The sequence below is a fragment of the Petaurus breviceps genome, unplaced genomic scaffold, assembly GCF_028583685.1.
Source record: "Petaurus breviceps papuanus isolate PSGF00001 unplaced genomic scaffold, PetGlider_PUasm1.0 91133, whole genome shotgun sequence".
In the NCBI taxonomy this organism is placed as follows: domain Eukaryota; kingdom Metazoa; phylum Chordata; class Mammalia; order Diprotodontia; family Petauridae; genus Petaurus; species Petaurus breviceps.
In genome coordinates, this window is record NW_027187419.1 from 50,047,579 (window position 1) to 50,070,651 (window position 23,073).

The 23,073-nt window shown below is 41.9% G+C and overlaps 1 long non-coding RNA gene across 2 annotated transcripts in view; it reads right to left on the bottom strand.

Annotated features, from left to right (window-relative positions):
• Positions 1-508: 508 nt before the first annotated feature.
• The window catches only part of LOC138155592 (uncharacterized), a 36,495-nt gene continuing 13,930 nt past the window's right edge, over positions 509-23,073 (bottom strand). The window contains exons 2-4 of one of the 2 annotated variants that reach the window (XR_011166883.1): positions 22,420-22,559; positions 21,162-21,215; positions 509-1,457 (exon numbers count right to left, since the gene is read on the bottom strand). This is a non-coding gene — a long non-coding RNA (uncharacterized lncRNA). Of the gene's footprint in view, positions 1,458-21,161; positions 21,216-22,184; positions 22,560-23,073 lie in introns of those variants that run through there. The other variant, XR_011166882.1, reaches the window with a different exon arrangement.

Sequence of the window (23,073 nt, forward strand, 5' to 3'; positions counted from 1 at the left end):
GCTACTCATGGGCACAATCCACTACTGATTGGCCCAGGAACTTGGACCTGTTACATTTCTGATCTTCTGGTTCTCTCCTCCTTGGGTAATCTCGTAGCAAACCACCCCCTACCCCTACAGTCCTATCCTGACGTATCATCATATTTATACTAAAATTAGTACAGACATGTGATCTGAATATCCACTGCAGCTCCGAACTCCCAAACTCAAAAGAGATTTGCCAGCCTCAGCATACCAATAATTGGCATTATTGGCATGCACTTGTACTTAACCTCTCCAGTTTTCCATGACCCCTCAAAACTCTGCACAATCTGTTGTAAACCTATCTAACCTTGTTAGACATTAACCCTCCCATCTTCTGCTCTCTGCAATCTATAAAAATCAGCTTTCTCTCTGTTCCATACACATAGCACTCCATTTCTCATTCTAATGTTTTTGTGGTGATCATTCCACGTGCTTGGAATTCACTTGCTCCTTCCTTCTATTTCACAGGGTTTCTTTCTCCCTTTAAAATGGGCTCAAGCACCATCTTCTGCATGAAGCCTTTCCTGATCTCCTCTACTGCTAATGTTTTCCTTCCCAAACTACCTTTGTATGCATTTACATTTATTTACTTTATGGTTTTTTATATATATGTAAGTATGTATATAGGCATACATGAGTTTGCATTATGTGTGTGTGTTTACTTCTTGTCTCTCCCATTAGAATGTAAGTTGTTTGTTCATTGATTGTTTATGCAAGGATTATGCAAGTTTATTCAAGGATTGTTTCATTCTCTTTACTTATATCCCCAACACCTAGCACAGTGCCTGTCACATAGATGGCATTTAATAAATAATTGTTAGTTGGTTTATTGATTTTCTTCCTACCTATCTGACCAAAGGAGACATCTGTCTCCTTCATCGGTTCAGCATCCATATCATGCCCCCTAACTGAGAGTGTATCCCTCAGATCTATCCAGGGTCCTCTTTTCTTTCTATACAACATATCTTGGTGACTTAATCAGTACCCATGGGTTTGATCATCATGTGTAATAGTAATGGAATTTAAAGATCTCCCTGTATTGGCTTGGTTCTTGGGTTGAGTGTTAAAACCCAGAGCTTGTGAATCCCACTTGTGAGATGGACTTGTTGATGTGAAAAGAGAGGGCTGAACTGGGAGAAGCTAGTGCCATGGATTTGGAGAGGCACAAGCAGAGGAAGAGAGGCAGAAGAATATTTGGAAGCAGCATTGTGGAGGCAGAGAGAGGAAAAGGATTGCTGAGAACCAGTTAGAGCTGCCCAGGACTTTTGAGAGCTGCCACCCAGAGCTGCCAAGGACTGAGGAGACATGGCTGTGATGCCGGTACTTTGTCTGTTTTGATGTTGTTTCGCCATATTTGTCTGCTGGTGAAGGACAAAGCTGTTGTTGAAGAGGTCCTGGAACCTTGCTGTTGGTTCAGGGGTCTGGAGACTGTTCTGCAGACAAAGAATGAATTAATGAGGACACTGGCAATGTATCTTGTGGCCTTGTTAAGCTTTGTCTCCCCAGGAACAGAGATTGCTGAGAGCTTGCCTTGGGTCAAGATGAAGAAAAGACCTCTCTTTGGGTATTAAATGCTGTGATGATATCTTAACCTTGTTGTAACTCAGGGGTAGATGGCCTTTGTGCTCTCTACTGCCCCTTTTGAGAAGGTGCTTAGCATTAACTGATGATAATTGTAATTCAGTTGTGCTCCAGGGGTGGAAAACTTTTGACCTTTTTGTGCTCTGTGACTGACCAGATGAATGTACTTTGTTTATGATTGGAAACTAATCTCCACTTGAGAAGACAGTCTTTGGGATTGACTAAATGAATGTACTGTCCAGGGGTGGAGTAGTACTTGGAAATTATTGAATTACACTTGGTGAATACTGTATTTTGATTTTCTCTATTCTTAATTTGTCACTGAATAAAATGGAGAGTGTCTATGCTGGTATTTTGAACCTTGGGAAGTTGCCTTTGCTTGGCATTACATCATGTCTATACAAGTGACTCCCATATCTATTTACCCAGACTCAGTTTCTCTCCCGAGCTTCAAACTAGCATGGCCAATTGTCTATTAAACACCCCTAACTGAAAGTTGTACAGACATCTTAAAATCAATATATCCAAAATAAAACTCATTATTCCTCACCCTACCCCCACATATCAAGCCACCTCTTTGTCCAAATGCTTCTTCTGTCAAGGGTACCATCATCCTGCTAGTTACCCGGGTTCATAATCTTGATGTCATCCAGAATTCCTCACTCTTACACAGCCCATACATCTAACCAGTTACCAAATCTTGATATTTCTACAAAGAAAACAACTCATCCATCCCCTTCTCACTATCTACAGAGTCACAACTTTGGTTCAGGCCTCATGGATTTTCACAATGACCCCCTAATTGCTCTCTTTGTCTCTGGTCTCTCCCATTTCTACAACTCTACTCATAGCTGACAAAGTGATTTTCCTTAAGTACAGATCTAACCATATCACTCCCCTACTAAATAAACTCCAGTGAATGAATGAATCAGAAATCAGTTATTAAGTGCTTACTGTGTGCAAAGTACTATACTAGGGATACAAAGAGAAAAGCAAAACAATGCCTCATCCTAAGGGACTCTAATTCTAATAGAAGGAGACAACAAATATAGGAGGTTTCACCCGAAAATTATATGGAAAGGTCCAAAGGTCCATAGAGTGCAGCAGCAAAGCAATTAGCCATGTGTCTTTATTAATACCTTTTTCATTCATAAAATCCATATCCATTTCTGATTTTAAACCATTGGAAAACAATTTTGCCATTCATGACTGGTATCTGCTGTGATATCTACCTTTCATAAGCACAAATAAAACTAAACTACTTGACTGCCTGTGTGCTCTGGGGAGCGGTTACCTTCTCATTGGTTTAACTCTTTCTAACCTTAATATTTTGTCTCAGATTCCAAAAGGACTAAAGGCCTCTACAGTTCTGACCACAGCTTCAGGATAAAAGTTGAAGCATCTTGAGTCCACAAGTCCTCAACATATGAGATGACAGGCAAGTTAATAAGCTTGAAAGACAGCCAAACACAAGGGTAAAGTCTAAAATGTAATCCAACTAAGATTTTTTTTTAAGTATATATAAAGACCTTGGTCTGGGTTTTCAATGGCGTGTGTGTGTGCGTGTGTGTGTGTCTAATTACATTTCCCAGGGCAAGATTTAAAGAGGGAGAGGCAGGGCCAGTGGTCAACTAGAAGAGTGGTCTGGTGGGATGAGGCCAACTAGATATAAATGGCTAGTGAGCTTGTACAAACTAACTCACCAATCAGGACAGCTCAGTCATGGGCTCTAAGTCTCTGAGCAGTGGTCTGGAGGATTGGGCAGATGGCAATAAGATGCCCCAAGTAGTTTTCTAGAAGCAAATTATCCAAGTTTCTCTTCCTTTATAGCTTAGCTCTTAACTGTCTAAGCTTCACTGCTATGCCTAAGCAGTCTCCTTCCAGCCCTGCAGCCCCCTCCTTCCATTGGTGGGTTCCTCCTGGAACCTTCACTTGAGTAAGGGCCTGAGCCAACCATGCTTACTCTTTCACTCCTCTCTCAACTCTTCTCCTGACTCTTTGGACTTTGCTACCATGCCCCTGTTAGGCTATCCTTCTTCCCCCTCCCTCTGCTTTTAAATTCCCTTTTATGTATAGCCCTCCCCCATTAGAAGGTAAGCTCCTTAAGGGTAAGAATTATCTTTCTATTTTGCTTCTTTGTATTCTCAGTACTGAGTACAGTGCCTGACACATAATAAGTGCTTAATAAATGACTGACTGATAAATGGAGAGTTGAGGAAGAGGGTAGGAGAATAGAGGCTATGGAACCAGGATGAACTAGAGTTTATAAGGGGTAGCCATGGAGTAAGACATAGGCTTCAGGACCTGGGGGAGACAGCCCTGAAAAGGAGGGGACTAAGACCTTTCCCCAGGATTCCTGATGCTCTTTTGTTGCTTAGTTTATGTTTTTGGAATTCACATAATAATAGAAATCAAGGCACCGAAGTGGAACATTGTGACAGGAAAAGCTCCCACTAGCATTTCAATAGTTCTTTCTCCAGCCTAGCTTTCCTCTTGCTCAGAGACAAGTCACTCTCACAAGGAGGGTAAGGTGAGGAGTATAGGGACCTGGATAGGAGAGGGGAGAGGAATTGATTAAACAACCTCTAAAGAAGAGATGTCCTTAAAGACCCTTCCCTAGGTTAACTTATCAACAAGACTCCTGGACCTTTTTTTTTTTAAATAAGAACTAGAAGGGCTTATAGAGGTCATCTGGTTCATCCATCTTATTTTCCAGATGAAGAACCTGGGGCCCACAGAGGCTAAATGAATTGCCCCAAATCACAAAGCTAGTTCTCACCAAATGAATAGCAGAGTTAAATCCAGCTCTCCTGTTTCCCAATTCAGTGTTTGGTTTTTTTGTTGTTTTTTTTTCCCCCTTGTAATATTATCCTGCCTCCTATTCAGAGAATTCATCTGTAGCCTCACTGTGCTTTCTTGATCTCCTGAGGGGGAAAGAAAATTCCTCAGCAAGTCTGAGGAGAATGCAGGGAAGGACTCTTCCAAAAACCAATTGGACATATGCCAAATGGTCTATGAAGCAGCCTAAACTTTTTACACTTTTTAAGGTGAGAGATGGGAACAATGGTGCGAGTCCCTAGAAACTGCTTAGTGGCCAGGTATTCTGAGGATTTGTCTGCTTTAAGAGAACTGTCCTTGGTACCCCAGCTATTGCTTGTATGTCCCATGACTGACCTTACTAAGTACTCCCCCACTTTCCATGGCCAGTTCCTGTATTGTTCACAGACCAGAAACTCAACAGTACCAACATATTGTACTAGAAAGAACAGTGGATTTTAAGTTAGAGGAGCTGGATTAAATTCCTGATTCTGCCACTCACTATCTGTATGACCTTGGGCAAGTCAAATGAATTCTTTGGAACTCACCTATAAAACGGTGTATGAGGAGGGTTGAAATAAGGAATCTTTAAAGTCACTTTATAGTCCTATGTTTCCATGCTTCCCCATCCCAGAGTCATATTTGTTGAATTAAGAGCACCAGGCTCCATGAGTGATAATGCCACATTTTTAGGTATGAGTTGTGCCAAGAGGTCCAGTAAGCTAGTGGTCTTTCATGACAGAAGCGGAACCAAGATCAAGAGCCCAAACCTCAATTGAATGAAGGACAAGGGAGCTAATCTCAGCTCTAAGCACAAATCTTTAATAGGTGCTCGATAAATCTTTGCTGATTGATCAGGAGGGAGAATAGAGAGGCCAGAAACTCCTTGTCCTACCCACCCCTAACCTCACCCCCATCTCCATGCATGTTGAAATCTCCCATTTGAAGCCCACCTATATGCAACAAAAATTACCCCCTCCACTAACTAGCCAACTTCATTCTAGAAGAGACACTCAACTAAGCTCTCTACAACTTTTTTCCATCCCTTTTTTCTTCTTTTCTCTATTCTATTAGCAATTCAATCTATATGCTGATTGCTGCTGTCCATGCATTAAGCTAGAAGCTATAACCCAAGAATGTTAAGCAGAGAGGAATCATCTCACGAGAAGACTGTTTATTATACTGCAGCTAGGTAGAGAATAGAAGTGAGAAGATTTAGGGCAGGATTTCTGTAGGGGAGCTGGGCTCCATCATTCTAGAAGTAGGACTCAAGAGATGATTAACAGGACTAACCCTTGGAAATAACTGATAATAGAGTGGAAATAGCAATAGGTTTGAAGTCATATCATTGTCATCATCATTAATGCTTATGTAGTGCTTAAATACTCACAAAGTGCTTTATATATGTCATCTCATTGATTTTAATCTTCATCCTGGGCTATTTTATGTACTAGCTGTGCAATTATGGCTGTCACTTCACCTGTCTAGGTCTCAGTTTTCTTGTCTGTAAAATAGGTGGGCTAGACAAACTGATCTATAAGATCCCTTCCAAAACTAGAATCTATGACCTTATGAATGACTCCCAAAAAGCAGGTGAGTATCTTATCTTTAAAGATGTCTTGGGTGGAGATTTCCTCATGTTCCTTAGTCACTCATATGAGAGAAAAGGAAAGTCATAGTCCAGAGCCCGTACATACTAGGTTCAATATCAGAGACTATGCTAAATAATAAATATCCTTTTGGCTCAGTTTTTCCCCCATCCAAATTTTGCTTCTCTAATTATGGTTCATGTACAGGTTTCCACACATGTTGGTAACAGGGTTTCCCACTCCTATACAAGCACTTGACATAACAAATGTACATCTGCTACAGAACTGCCTTTATTTCTCCCCACAGAAAATACAGAAGACAAAATAGACTCACATGAGTCCTAAATATTGATCAAAAACACATAAAGAGCTCAGGCTAGACTGTTCCATTGTTTTTCAGTCATGTCCTACTCTCCATGACCCCATTTGGGATTTTCTTGGCAAAGATACTGGAGTGGTTTGCTGTTTCCTTCTCTAGCGTTCATTTTACACATGAGGAAACTGAGGTAAACAGGGTTAAGTGACTGGACCAGGGTCACACAGCTAGTAAGTATCTGAGGCCAGAGTTGAACTCAGAAAAATAAGTCTTTCTGGCTCCAGGCCTGGCATTCTAGCTGCCCACAAAGCCCACAGACATCAATATAATTCTCCCTCCCTACTTCTCCACCATGATCCATAAATCTTCTCTACTCAGCACTACCTCATGGTTTGAATTTTCCTCAGAAGAAAACTGAACTTGTGAGTGCCAACAGGATAACACCTAGAAATTTTCCTGAATTCCTTCCCCCACAGAAACCTAAACCATCCCTAGATTCATAGAGTCACAGTGTGGTTTGAACTCCATAAGAAGGGAAATATTATAGGGTCTCTAGACACTCAATTCCTTTACCACTGGCACAGCAAGGAGCAAAGTTGGGCCTTTTGCTCTCCCATGCTTGGAGTCTCTTACTACTCCTCCACTTGCAAGTAGATATATGGGACTCTCCAAGAGGCATGCTACTCAGGAAATCCCCCTTCTCTAGCTAGAAGACAAGATCTCCAGAATTCCAGGGTAATTCCCAAAGCTGACTCTGCCTAAGAACTTTCCCTTCTCAGGCTAAATTATGGAATTATGCTACCCAGGAAATGCACACACCCTTTCCTCTGGTACAAGGCAGAAGTTCAGGAAGAAGAGTGTCCATGAGTTCTCCTCTTTGACCATGTGAGTGAACTTCTCCAGGATACTTCCCCATTTCCCTGGCCTACTTCCATCTCTTGGTCTAGGGAATCCACCCTCAGGTCTCTGGTCTCTAAAAGCCAAAAACCAGGTTCTATGGATTTGAGGCAAGCACATGCAGATACCATGTTCTTCTGTCAGAAGACAGTCATTGGAGTCAGAGCCAAGATGGCAGAGCAATCGGAAGCAGTACAGCTAAGCTCCCCCTCTGCAAAACTCCTCCAAACAGTTCTAGAAAACACACCACAAAGAATCCTGATGGGGAATACAAACAAAAGTCATAGTGAGTCATTCTTCCAGCCCAGAATGAGAGGAGATGCTAAGTGGGTTCCGAACACTAGGAATTGTGTCTGGGTAGGAGCACCATCCACAGAGCAAGTGAGACCGAGAGCATAAGTGGGAGAGGGTCCCAGACCCATACCACAAAACATGTGATGGGAACAGGCACCATCTGGCAGCTTTAGTGCTCACTACCCAGTTTCAGGTCACAGATCCAGGGTGGAACTCTGACTGGGGCAGAGGCAATCCCTTCCAGAACAAGGAGCTTCTGAGGGCCTGGGGTAGTGAAGTCATAGGCCCTAGACTATTTAAGGAGAAAGGAGTAAGTTCAGAGGTAAACAGCAACAGGTGGCTCAGATGCCAGCAGCAGAGTTCAGGTACATATAATGCAGTCTGAAGCCTATGCAGGAATTAACAGAGCAGGAATTCCTGAGCAAAGGAAAGTCTACAATTCTATCACTCTGAACCAACAGAGTTTCTCAGTTGGCTGATGGAAGCTGAATCCAGCAATCAATCAATCAGTCATTCAGTTTCAAGCACTTATTATGTGCCAGGCACTATGCTAAGCACTGAGTATACAAAAAGAGGCAACAGATAGTCCCTTCCCTCAAGGAGCTTACAATCTGATAGGAGATACAACATGCAAACAAATATATACAAAATAAGCTATCCACAGGATATATAGGAAATAATTAACAGCACTGGGGTGGGGTGGGGAAGCCTTCCTTTAGAAGGTGGGATTTTAGTTGGGCCTTAAAGGAAGTCAGGGAGATCAGCAGTCAGAGTGGAGGAAAGAAAGCATTCCAAGCTTTGGGGAGAACCAGAGAGAGGGCCTGGGGCCCAGAGATAGAGTATCTTGTTCATGAAACAGACAGGAAGCCAGTGTCCTTGAATCTAAGAGTATCTGTCAAGAAATAGGACATAAGAAGATTGGAAAGGTGGAAGAGGTATAGGTAATAAAAGTCTTTAAATGTGAAATAGAGCATTTGTGTTTGCTCCTGGAGGCAACAGGGAGCCACTGGAGTTTATTGAGCAGGGAGGAGACATGACTGGACCTGTACTTTAGGAAAATCATGTTAGCTGAATAAAGGATGGACTAGAGTGGGGGAGAGACTTGAGGCAGGCAGACCCACCAGCAGGTTGTTGCAGTAGTCTAGGTGTGTGGTGCTGAGGGTCTGCACTAGAAGGGTGGCAGTGACAAAGGAGAGAAGGGGGTATATTTAAGAGATATCACAAAGGTGAAGTCAGCAACAGTTCAGATATGGGCAAGGGGAGGGTGAGAGATAAGTCCAGGGTGAGTCCTAGGTTCTGAGCCTGAGAAATTGGGAGATGGAGAGATGCCTCCATAGTAATAGGGAAAGTGGGGAAGGGGCAGGCAGTGTTAGGAGAAAGATAATGAATTCTGGTTTGGACAAAATGAGTTCCATTTTAAGATGTCTGAAAGCCATCTAGAGATGCAAAACTAGGGGTCAGGAGAGAAGATGGAACAGCAAAGAAAGATTTGAGAATCATCAGAATGAAAATAGTAATTAAATCCATGGAAGTGGATGAGATCACCAAGTCAAGTAGTTTAGAGAAAGAAGGACCCAGGACAGAACCAGAAGTCTACTAGACCTAAACCTAGGTTAGGAACTTGCACAGTTTAGAGTAGGGGGCCAGAAACCAGACTTTGCCCTGGATCAGTTTGGGAGCACTAAAAGCTTGTAGGTTCCCTGCTTGCACTGTCCCTAAGGTCCTGGAATCACAAAATGCTTAATACCCCCAAAGAAAGCAACAAGATCAGCCAAGAAGTACATGTAGTCTGATCCAAATGTTAAGTCTGAAGTCAGGAAGTAGGCTAGAAGAATGAACAAACAAAAAAGAATCCCACTATAAAAGGTTATTATAGTGACAAGGATGCTCAAATCATAAACCCAGAAGTAGAGAATGACTCCAAAGTATCTATAAGCAAAGCCTCAAAGTAAAACACAGCTTTGACATAGATTCAACTAGAATTCCTAGAAGAGATAAAGCAAGAGTTGTTTTTTTTATTTATGAATTAAGTTATAGCACTAGTGGGGGGGGGGAGGAATTGAAAAAGAAATGAGAGCTGTGGAAGAGAGAATCAGGAAGGGAATTATTAGTTTGACCCCAAACCTTGCCCAAGCAACAAATTCCAGACAATTAGATTAGACAAAATAGAAACTAAAGACTCCATGAGCAAAACAAGAAATGTTTTTTTAAAAAAAAGTCAAAAGGCAGGAGGAAAAAATAGAAGAAAATATAAGATATCTCAAAGCAAAATCAAGTGGACTAGAAAATGGATTTAGGAGAAAAATATTAAGAATCATTGTACTATCTGAATACTGAGACCAAAAAAAGAGCCTAGACATTATATTTCAAGAAATCCTAAAAGAAAACTTGTCCAGATCTCTTAAAACCAGAAGGGTAAGGTAGAAAAGATCCCCTGAAAGAAAATCCTAAATGAAAACTCTTATGAACATTATAGATGAAAAAGCAAAGTGCTTCTAGGTTAAAGGGGAAAAAATATAAGCAGCTAGAGAGAAAAATTTCAAGTACCAAGTAGCCACAGTCAGGATTACACACAATTTAGCAACCATAGCTCTAAAGGAGTGGAGAGCTTGGATTATGATATTTCAGAAACCAAAGGATATGAACTTGTAGCCAAAAATAACTTGCCCAGAAAAACTGAGTATATGCAATTGGAGGGGGGGGTGGCATTGAATCAATCTTTAATGAAATAGGGAATTTCCAATCATTCCTGATGAAAAGAACTATGTAGAAACCTTGAAGTTCGAACACAGGAGTTAAGAGAAACATAACAAAGGCAAACACAAATAAATATTTATAAGGCACAAAAGATAACTTATTCACATTCAAATATGGCGAGATGATATCTGTGTCCCATTAAAACTCCATCATGGGAGGTGGGGTCATAGACAAGGCCTGGTAGTAGGTCTGCTATGTCTTGATTTTAAGAGGAGAGAGAAGAAGAGGAAAACACTAGAAGAGAAAGGAAAAAGACAGATTAGGGAAAATCATCCCACATAATCAGGGTACACAAAGAAGGGAGAGGGAGAGATTAGAAGGAGGGTATAGTAAGGGAGAGATTAGTTCTAAGTAAAATAAGCTCCGAGGATATAAAAAAATATTTATTGCTCTTTTTGAGGTGGCAAAAAATGGGAATCTGAGAGTTCACAAATTGGGGAATGGCGGAACAAATTATGGCATATAAATATGATGTAATACTATTGTGTTATAAGAAATGCTGAAGGTGATGTTTCAGAGAAACCTGTCAAGACACATTAACTAATGCAGAGTGAAGTGAACAGAACTAGAACAATTTATATAAATAATGACAATAAGATGGTAAAGACAAACAACTTTCAAAGAATTAGGAACTCTGATCAGTGCAATAACCAGCCATGATTCCATGGGATGAATGGTGAAACATGCTATCCACCTCTTGGTGGAGAAGAAAAGGACTCAGAGTGCAGAATGAGACCTATAAATTTTTTTTAACATGGACCATATGGAAATTTGTTTTGCTTGTTGGTTCAGTGGATAGAGTGCCAGGGCTGGAGTCAGACTCAGCTTTCTGAATTCAAATCTACCTTCAAATACTTACTAAGCTGTGTGACCCTGGGCAAGTCACTTAATCCTATTTGTCTCAGTTTCCTCCTCTGTAAAATAAGCTGGAGAAGGAAATGGCAAATCACTACAGCATCTTTGTCAAGAAAACCCCAAATGGGGTTACAAAGTGTTGGACACGATTGAAAAATGACCAAACGACAACACATGTTTGTAAATGGGGCTTTGTTTTTCTTTTATTTCCAGTTGGGGGGATTGAGGGAGGAAAGACAAAAGGAAGATTTTTTTTCTGATTGAAAAATATACATATAATTAAAAAAAAAGAAAGAATGATAGTTATTAGTGGCTCCTGGGGACAGGGTTAGGTGAAGATAAATCCCACCACCATCACTATGTAGTCACACTCAATAGAAGAGTAGGAAAAGGGAAAAGACAAAGTAGTATCATCTAAGAAGGCTAAGCAGACCTTTCAGCATACTTTATAGGCTGACACAAAGGATGGTTCCTTCACAAAGAGACCATCTTCTCAATTGGCTGAACCAGTTCATTCACCTTGGGGACATACTCAGGCACTGAAACCTATCCCATAGCTCCAAGCTCCAAACCAACCAATCCATTTGGAGTAGCCCCAGCTACTGAGACAATTATCGCATACTTTTTCACAAAATAATTTATGAAAATAGTTTTCTTAGTTTCTATTTCATTCAAACAAAAATTAAGAACTTATAATTTTTTCTCACACACAAAAAAAACAAATCTAAAACACAAAATAAAAAATAACATGGGGGGGCAGAGTCAAGATGTTGGAGTAGAAGCAGGACCTCCCCTCTGCTCCAGCTTTCACCTTCCCCAATCCATGTAAAAAGGGGACTCTAAACAAACTTTGGAGCTGTAGAACCCACAAAATGACACAGAGAAGCTAACCTCCTGCTGAGGATAGCCCGGCAGGCCAGCAGGAATTGGCCAGCGCAATGCTCTGGGAGTCAAGCCCAGCCCCATGCCAAGGCTTTAGCCCCGGGGCCGGCCAACCAGCCGCTGGCTGGAGGGACTCCAGATCAGCAGTAGCTGTGGCAGTTTCCAGATTTATCAACACATAGATGCGAAGGACAAAGTGAGAGGTCAGTGCAGTCTGGACTTTGGGACCCAGTAAGTGGGAGGGCGTGGCTTTCCCGCCCCCCCACCCCCGGCCACGTGACAGCTTCAGCTCCTGGCCTTCAGAGTGTAGGGGGACCAAGCACCAGTCTGAGGGGTAATCGCTCTTGCTTTAACCTGCTTGGATCTGGATTGCAGTCTAGGGTGGGGGTCCTGGGGTGTGTGTCCAGCTTGCCAGGGCATGTGGAGACCTCAGAGAGGGCACCCATCTAATACCTCCAGCAGCTGAGAAAACCCCAGCATTTGGGACAAAAGCTCCCCTGTCTGTTGGCAGAGTCCTACTGTGGCAAAAAGCCCAGGGGTTAAGTGACTGAGGGGCAACATGACCAGGCAAAGGAAACAAAGCAGACAAAAGATTCCAACACTAGACTCCTATTTTGGGGACAAAAAGGAGCAAAGCATGGAACAGGAGGAAGACAGTGAAGTCAGAACTCCTGCACCAAAAGCTTCTAAGGAAAATACAAGCTGGTTACAGGCCATAGAGGACCTTAGGAAGCAGATAAGAGAAGTGGAGGAAAAATTGGGAAGAGAAATGAGAACAATGCAAGAAAATTATGAAATGAGAGTCAACAGCCTGACTGAGGAAAATACTACCTTAAAAATAGACTAACTCAAATGGCAAAAGAGTCTCAAAAAGGCAATGAGGAGAAGAATGCCTTAAAAAGCTGAATTTGCCAGATGGAAAAAGAATCTCAAAAGCTTACTGAGGAGAATCATTGCTTCAGAATTAGATTGGAGCAAATGACTTTATGAGAAATCAAGATGCTGTTAAACAGATCCAAAGAAATGAAAGAATAGAAGGCAATGTGAAATATCTCATGGGAAAAACCACTGACCTGGAAAATAGATCCAAGAGAGATAATTTAAAAATTTTTGGACTACCTGAAAGCCATGATCAAAGTAAGAACCTAGAAATCATCCTCCAGGAAGTTCTCAAAGAAAACTGCCCTGATGTTTTAGAACCACAGGGCAAAATAGAGGTTGAAAGAATCCACCGATTACCTGCTGGAAAATATCCCAAAAAGAAAACTCCTAGGAATATTATAGCCAGGTTCCAGAATTCCCAGATTAAGGAGAGAATATGACAAGCAGCCAGGAAGAAACAATTTGAATATTGTGGAAACACAATCAGGATAACCCAGGATCTGGCAGCTTCTACACTGAGGGATTGAAGGGCTTGGAATATGATATTCTGGAGGTCAAAGGAGCTGGGATTAAAACCAAGAGTAACCTACCCAGCAAAACTGAGTATCATATTGTAGCAGCAAGCACCCCAAGCATCCTCAGGGTTTGCTGCCAATACAGGTTCTTGGATCTGCTTTAATAAAGGAAAGCAACTCAAAATGGGTTAACAAGCTTACTGTAATCAGTCAAACATATATCATTTACCTTGTTCAGGGGAAAAAGGTCAGCACCCTGAACTTCAAAGTATACAGGCAGAATTATCAAGACAGAAACAGATCAAGTGGACAGATTTCAAACTGTCCAACCATTACATCCATACCCAATCAACATCTGGGTTTCAACATCTGGGTTTTTCAAAGCCGGGGGGGCTCCAGACAACGGCTTCCCAGAATCTATATCAAATCACAGAACACTTTACAAAGTGAGCCCCCAAAACAAAGCTACACATCAGGGCTTATATAGCCTTCTCCTGGCTCAGAGAATGTAACAACCTTATTGACTCACTGGCCAATCAAGAATTATCTACTGAAAAACAAGCCTCCCACCCCAGGCTCCAAGTGCACTTTAGCCTAGGGGCAGGAAAGATCTTAAAAATTTACATTCCCATTACACATATTTCAGGGGAAAATATGGTCATTCAGTGGAATAGAGGACTTTCAAGCATTCTTGCTGAAAAAAACCCGAGTTGAATAGAAAATTTGACATTCAGATACAAGAAGCAAGAGAAACATGAGAAGGTAAACAGGGAAAAGAAATCATAAGAAACTTATCAGAGTCAAACCATTAACATTCCTACATGGAAAAACAATAATTGTAACTGATGAAACTTTTCTCAGTAGTTGAAGGGAATAGAAATACATATGTCTATATATGAGGGTATATGGGCATATGAATACATATGTGAATGTGTGTATATATGTTTACAGGTATACATAGATAGAGGGCACAGGACCAATTTAACAGGAAGGGATGATACTTAAAAAGTAAAATTAAGAGGTGAGAGAGGAATATAATGAGAGGAGATGGGGAGATACAGAATGGGTAAATTATCTCATATAGAAGAGGCAAGGGTTACAATGGAGGGGAAGAATAGGAAGGCAAAAGGGAAGGGGTCAACCTTATTCCCATTGAATTTGGCTTGAGGAAGAAATGAAATACATACTAAATAGGGTATCTCACCCTCCAAGAGAGTAGGGGGGGAAGGGGATAAGAGGGGGGGTGATGGAAGGGAGGGCAGGCTTGGGGGGAGGGAAGTTAGAAGCACCTACCTTTGAAAAGTAGAGAATCAAAGTAGAGAATAGAACAAGTGGGAGGTGGGATAGGAGGGAGGGAAATGTAGTCAAGTCTTTTACAATATATCTAATATGTCATTGTTTTGCATTAGCTACACGTGTACAATCTATACTGAACTGCTTATCTTCCCAGTAAGGGTGGGTGACAAGGGAGGAAGGGAATGAATCTGGAACTCAAAGTCTTAAAATCAAATATATATACTATAATTAATACTATTTTACATGTAATTGGGAAATAAGATATACAGGCACTTCGGCATAGAGATCCACTGGAAAAGTAGAAATGGGTATGGGAGAAAATATGGGAGAGAGCAGATTGGAGGAGGGGATATCCTGTGGGACTGCTATTTTGGGGCAGTGGGTAGGGGAAAAACTGGGAGAAAATTTGAAACTCAAAATCTGGCGGAAATGAATGATGTAAATCAGAAGTTAATAAAGCATTTGAAAAAAAAGAATATGACCAAAAAGAAAAAAAATAACATATAAAATAAAAAGAGGCAAAGTGGTTTAGTAGATAAAGAGACACCTTGGAAGACCTGAGCCCAAGTTTCACCTGTAACATATTATTTTCTTTCTTTCTCTTTTTTTTAAAGCAATTGGGGTTAAGTAACTCGCTCCAGGTTACATGGTCAGTTATTTTGTGTGGGTATTAAGTATCTGAGGCCAGAACTGATCCTGGGTCTCCCAACTCTGGGGCCGGGGCTCTTACTCACTGTGCCACCTGGCCACCCAAACATATATTTTCTGCATGACCTTGGGCAAGTCACAACCCCACAAGAACCCTCAGGAAACATTCACTAAGACTATAAAATTGCAGAGTAGTTGCATTCTGCATCTGTCCAGAGAATTCCTCGCTGGAAGTTCCATATATAAATGAAATCCCTGGTCTAGTTAAAAAAAAATAGGGATTAAGACTGAACCTATGATTTCATTGGTGCATGGAACGCCCAGATAAGAAAGATCCTCTACCAATGCAGATCCACACTTTCTCTGAGATGGTAAATTGCCTATACAGATCAATAAATTTGCATTAGGTACCTAGTATGTGTCAGACATTATGTTAAGTGCCTAGAATATTGATAGTAGCCACCTTTCATGCAAATCTGGTAAATAGTATACTACATTTATTGTTGCAGGATGATAGATTTAGGGATTGAAGTGACATTGAAGGTCATCCAGTCCAGCCTCTCATTCTAAAATTGAGGAACCTGAGACCTAAAGGGGTTAAGTTACTTGCTCAAGGTAATATAGGCAGGAAGTAGCAGAGAAAGGATATAAATCCAAATCCTCTTTCTACAATACCATTTTACCTCCCAAAGGCAAAGGGGAAAACATCATGGTGGTTGGCAGGGAATCTTCCATGCCAGGCCACCTTGGTACTTGGGACTGGAAGTGGGGGAAAAGATATGAGTTCATCACCTTGCCTTCAAGCATTAAACTCAGCTTGGGCCTTGGCCTCCAAACAACCCTGCCTGGCCTGGCCTTAGGAAACTTCTCCACTCACAATGGAATAGGAGGCCTCCAACTGAGGCAGTAGAAGCTGGCATTGGAGAGGCCCGTAGAACAGTAAAACCCTTCCTGGTCTACATCGTGGGCATTAGTTCTACCCAACACAGGGCAGAACTGGTGGAGGATATCCAACTGCCACCAGATTCCATGGCTACCATATGGACCTGCTGCTCACTTTTACCAGAAGTCCAGGGCCTCCACCAACAGGAAGAGGAAAACATCGGTCCCCAGGACTACAAGAGGAGCAAGGGATGAGACAAATCAGGGTTGGTACCCAGCACCATCATCTGTGTTCAGACCCACCATCTGTGAATAATCCAGTGACTAAATCCTACCTTCCTCCCATTACCACCACCACTATCACTCCACCAATCGGACAAAATTTGTTTAGGCCAACTTTTGCTGACTTTGATTTTAACTTTGTTTTCACTGGGGAAAAAAAGTATAAGTATTTGTGTCAAAGTTGTATTAGAAAATTTCCAAATAATTTTGGCTATTGCTTTGTTCCAGGGAGGCGGGATGTGAAGGAAAGAGAAATGCCCCACATTCTGGAAAACTCTGGGTAAGTAGGCAGCTAGGTGGCACAGTGAATAGAGCTCATCACTTGGAATCCAGAAACCCCAAATGCAAATCCTACCCCAAACACTGACTAGCTATAGGACCCCAGGTAAGTCACTTGATTACTGCCTGCCTTAGTTTCCTCATCTGTAAAATAGGACTAAAAATAATGTCTACCCTACAGAGTTGTTGTGAGGATAAGATAATATTTGTGAAGCACTTTTACAAACCTTAAAAGAGCTATATAAATGCTAGCTATTATTAATCAAAGATTCTAAACAAAGTCTTACCTCCTGGTAAGCTAATCAAATTAATGAGGGAATTCCTCTATCAACCCCTTACAGTTTAATTACCCTGACAACATTTCAAATGTATCTTTATATATAATTAACATGCTATGTTAAGGCAAGAGGGAGTTCAGTTAGATAGAGGAAAGACTAGAACTATAGAGCTATAAGAGACTTTAGATGAGAGACCCTTTTGTTTTACTTTAATGGAAGTATAGACTGAGAACTGAAAGAGATGACCCAATTCATCTGACTCAAAAAAGTAAGGCTATCGATGAGACTGGACAGACTTGTAAGCTCCTTGAGAGCAGGGGAACTTTAATTTTGGTCTTTATATTCCCAATGCCTGGCATATAATGCTTCATAAATATATTGTGGATTGATTGACCCATTCTAGAATCAACTCCAGTCAGAGGATCTTAGAATGTTAAGACTGGAAGAGACTTTGGAGGTCATCTAATGAAACCCTTTCATTTTAAAGATAAGGAAACTGAGGCTGACTGAAATGACGTCCCCAAGGTTGCACTGGTGGCAGGAGCCAGAGTTTGAGTGGTAACCTAAATCCTCAGACTCTAAACTACCCCCACCACACTGACTCCCAGTCGACTCAGCGTCCTTCAAAACGACCTCTCGATGGAAAGCTTGACTGCAGCTTCTTGGTTATTCCCTAGCCAGTTCTCCTGATGTCCCAGACTTTCAGCCCTGATCTAAGTAATACAATTGCTCTTCTGTCGGTTAGGTCTTTCCTAGAGGACAATTGGGAATTTACATGATGGGCTATGGGGTAATCTGTACTTTCTGATCTCCCTAAAAATGGAAGGGGAAGGGGAGAAGACTGATGAAGGGGTAGATTATAGGCAATTGGCCTAGTCACCTGGGTAGAGGTCCTTAGGATCCTTGGGGTTTCCTGAGATTGGCAGCATCACAGTTCCAAAGAGGAGATATGCACCCTCCCCCACCTTCAGCTCTACTAACATATGGAACCAGAAAGGTCAACTCTTTGGAAAACAAAACATCGAATCTCAAAATCCCCAAAGCTTCAGTAAAGAGCTGCCTTTTTTCTAGCTCCTTCTGAATCACTCACTTTTCTAATCATCCCCTCTCCCCCCTCCAGCTCATCAGACTCTCAGCCTGGAAGCAGAAGCAGGTGAGTTGAGGAACAGGAACAAGAAAGAAATGAGACAGCAGCAGCCCCTGAGTCAGCGCTGACACCCAGTGTCTCCTCTGCAGATTAATCACCTCCAATTACCACATTCACATGAGACCTAGAAAGCCCTTCACAGCATCATTTCCTTTGGCAGATCCTAGCCTTCCTGCTTCTGGGTCGCCTGCTTGTCCACAATACTGACTTGGCCCTCTGACCTCCCCATTCTTTGGGAAGATGCCATGACAGCCAAGTGACTCAGGGGTAGGGACCACTCACCACCCTAGCCCATCCCCCAACACACTCACACAAAGCTCACCATCTGCTCTCTGTACCAGAGGACTGCTAGGGAAGAAAGGGTGGGGGGAGGAGGAGCTAGGAGAAAGGAGACCCAGAATCCCAGCCCCAAACCAGAAAAGAGAAAGAACCCCTCCATTAGCTGATTGAATAATCGTTGTTGTTTTCCTCCTCAGCAGTGACTAATAAAGCTTTTTCATTTCCACTAATTACCCATCATCAAAGAGATGGATGCTCTGCACCCTGGCTGGGCTCCCAACTTCCCTCAGTGCCCTGCATCCCTGACCCCCTTCTCTCTACTACCCCACATTGACACCTGCCTTCATTCCATCCCTTCCAGCACCCCTATGCCAGAAACAGCCCAGCTGGGATGCTCCTACTGCCCTTTGCTTCCCCTACAGAATGCCTAAACATGCCCTTTTGGCTGTGGCTCTGGCCATCTGGGTACCAAGTAGGCACACTGCCATCATCCTGCCTCAGGGGGTATCATACTGGGCTCCCTGCCCTGAGCTGCTAGGGCAGAAGAAGGGGTATCATGGCTCAAGAAGGCAATCAGTAGGAATCCTTGTATTCTCAGTACTACTGCTCTCCAACTGCATTGAAGGATCCCTATGGAATCTTTCCAATGGAAGTTGGAGTCTACTACCTTGGGCCTAAGGGCAGGGGGATTGTGTGGTGGGGAGGTGGTAAGCAGAGGGACTTAAGGTGACATACTGAAAGGACATTTTTTAATATTGCTTTTTAGAAATGCTTTATTTTTTAATGGCAAAAAATCCAATCTCCATGATGATAGGCAACTCACTTTTCATCTCTGAGCTTCAATTTCCTCACTCATTGGGGGGGGGGGGGCGTGAGCAGGAGGAATATCTGAAAAAGAGCATCTCTAAGACCCTTGCAGTCCTAACAGTCTATAAGATGTGAATATAATTAATTTCTGATAAAAGATGTCACCTATACAACAGTGAAGGTTCAAGGTTCCTAGTGGATAGTATCACCATAGGGGACACAAATAATTTTTCTTTCTTTTCTCTTTGGCCCCAGGAAATAAGTTCTTATAACAGTGGGTGCCACAGGCTTTGAAAGCCCAGATGTTGGTGCTTCTCTCTCTGGTAACTAACTATATAGGTATGTGATGATCAGACAGCTAGAAGCCCTGTCTGCTGCTCTGTTGAATTGTGTCATTTTCTCTGTCCATATTTTTTTTTGTCTGCTTATAATTTCTGTTTGTATTTTCTCTGAAGTTCAGGGTGCCAACTTTTTCCCCTGAACTAGGTAAATGATAAATGTTTGATTAAACTAAGATTGTTAACCCCTTTTGAATTGCTTTCCTTTAGAAAAGCAGATCAAAGAACCTGTGCTAGCAGCCCTCCTGGGTTTGCCAGGGTGCTTGCTGTTACACATGCCCATTCCCCCTCACCAGGCACACCTCATTAAGCCTACCTGATTAAAACACTAACCACTGAGGGACTCACAGAATCTCAGAAGTGGAAGGGAATCATAGATCATGGATTCTAAGCTGGAAGGGACATCAGAAGTCATCTAGTCCAACTTCATCATTTCATATGTAAGAATAACTGAGGCCCAGATAAGTCAAAGGACTTAACCAAAGGCAAATAAATAATAAATGGCAAGTCTGGGATTTGAACCCAGGTCCCCTGATTCCCAATTCAGCATGCCCTTTCTCCTGTACAATACCACCTCCCTACGGTAACATCATCTGCCTTCTGATCCAACCCATACTCGAACAAGTACCCACACACATAGCATCCCCAGTAAATATTCATCTAGGCTCCACCAGAAGATTTCTAGAAAGAAGGAACCCACTGCCATATCTAGAGGCAGCCCATTACTCCTCCAGATAATTCTAATTGTTAGAAAGTTCTTCCTTACACGAAATCTAAATATACTTCTCAAAAATTTTTATGTACCATATCTAGTTCTGCCCTGAAGGTCCCAGGAAAAGCAAAATTCATTCCTTTTCCACATGTTATTGTTTAGTCATTTCAATCTTTTTGTGACCATTTTGGGGTTTTCTTGGCATCTGTACCTCTAAGTCTTCTCATTTAAAGCTCTTTTAATTGATCCTCATGCAGCCTTGAGCCTCTTGAGCATCCTGGTTGTTACTTTCTAGAGCTTATCCTTCCCAAAATGTGACATAACTGGCCACAGTGCTCTGGAAGTGTTCTGATCAGGGTCTATCACCTCCCTAGTCCTGGACAATATGCTTCTCCTAATCTAGTCAAGTTCACATTAGCTTTTTTGAACTACTATATCACATTATTGACATATTGAGCTTGTAAACCACTAAAACCTCCAGATCTTTTTCAGACAAACTGACACTTTTATATTGTGAAGTTGGTTGTTGTTGTTTTTTTCAACTCAACTGTTAAGTCTATACTTATCAAGTATAAAATTTTATCTGGGCCTGTGATCAGATCTGTCAAGATCTTTTTGAATATCAACTCTATTATCCTATTATATTAGTTATTTCTCTAAGCCTGGCATGTCATCTATCAAAGATCCAAGTCATTGATAATAATGCTAAACAACACAGAGCAAGGCACTGAACCCATCAGTACTCCACTAGAGACCTCCCTCCAAGGTGATATCAAACCATTAGTGCTTACTGTAGTCACTTACCTACTTCTAAATCCACCAAACTGTTGTTGTCTGAACCACGTGTTTCCATCTTGTCTATAAGAACATGAGAATATTGTTAAATGCTCTGCTAAGATGGAGGTAAACTATATACATCGTTCTCCTGATCTATCAGTCCAGTAAATTTGCCAAAAAGGAAATAATTTGAACTTGGGTCTTCCTAATTCCAGGGCCAGTGCTCTATCCACTGAGCCACCTAGCTACCCCCATACACAGAAAAGAAGGAAGTTCAGAAGTTAACATAGGCCATCAGAGTAGATTTGTGACTATTGTGTTAAATTTAATATAAACTTTTTTTTCTTAGTCCAATAAGTTTATTTTTGAAGATCTACATAGAAATGTTGAACCATTTCATGCATCTTCAGCAGCTGGAGCATCTCCACCCTTAGTGTTCCTGCTATATATCACTTGTGCTCTGTGTTTGGAAACCAGCTTAATCAGACCTTTACTAAGCAGTTCCTGGAGAGCTGCTTGGGCTAGAGAACTCTGGATCTTCAATCTCTCTGAGACTACTGCAGGGGTGATAAGTTTATAGTTGGGGACCTCCTTTCAGAGTTTGTCATATGTTGCTTTGTCAAATAGAACCAGATTGTTGAGCTTGTCTCTAACTTTTCCCTTGGACCACTTCTTCTTCTTAGCCTTGCCCCCAGACTTGTTCTCGGGATCTTTGTCCTTCTAATATAAACTTTTTTAAAAACCTATGGAATATAAGTTTGTGGTTTCATTTATAATCCTTTTCTTTTTTCATATATAGAAATGTTTGTGTTTTTAAAGTTCATAATTTTCAAAAAGTACAATAAAACAACAAAGAGGAAATGAAAGTAGTCTAGCATCACCTGGACAAAGTCATGCTGGTTCTATGTGACCACTGTTTCCTTTTCTAGATGCTCACTAAACATCCCTTTTCAGGGATGGTCTAAAATTTTGCCGAAAGTCCAAATCAAGCTCAGTAGCTCACAGTTTGAGGATTCTGTTGTCTTCCTTTTAAAAAAGAAAACAGGAGCATTTGCCTCTCTCTAATCATGTGGTATCTTTTCTGTTTTATGTAATCTTTTGCAGATCACTGACAGCAGCTCAACATTCACATCACCCAGTTCTTTTAGGACCCTAGTTTTTATTCTTACATAGCATGGGAAATTGTTTCTGAAAAGTTAAATGCACTATGTGGATTGAAGTAATCATTAGCATTACGATGATTTTGGTTTTGCTATAATTCCTGACCATGCCTTCTTCTTTTCACCTTCAGGTCCAGTCTGTAACTTCCAGACTTCATGGACAGTCCATCCCCTCCAGGCTCAGAGGGTAAGCTTCCTTTGATGCATGATGTGTAGCTGGTGACTGTGGTGATGGTGATGACCGAAGCAGCCGTTGCTAAGGGACCTATAAGGACGCAGTGAGGGAAAGGGAGAGTGGGCAGCAGCCCAGGAGGGTAGGCAGTCCCCTGTGAGATCCCTTTGCTAGAAAGCCTGAGGCCCTGGAAACGGGGCTCCAGGACTGCTGCCATGGCAACCAGAGGCCTGGGAAAATATTCAACAATGTCTGGGCCGACTTCTCTTGCTTGCCCTTGTTCTTTCTTCTCCCTAAGTGGCTAATTGAAGTGTGAAAGGGCCTGCCATGAGCTAGGTGGGGGGTGGGCACAAAGGGGGATAAGGGTTAGTGACATGCCCAGGCACCAAGCCAGAAGCAGAGACACACGACACACAGGCAACCGGCAATATGATCTGGGTACTGGTGGGGAAGGTGTTACCCCCCATCAAAATCAAGAGAAACAGCATGGTATAAATAGACAGAATGCTAGATTTGGAGTCAAAAGACCTAAGCTCACTTCACCTTCCTGGGCCTCAGTTTCCTCATCTGTAAAACAAGGAGGTGGAACTAACATATCCCCTAAAGT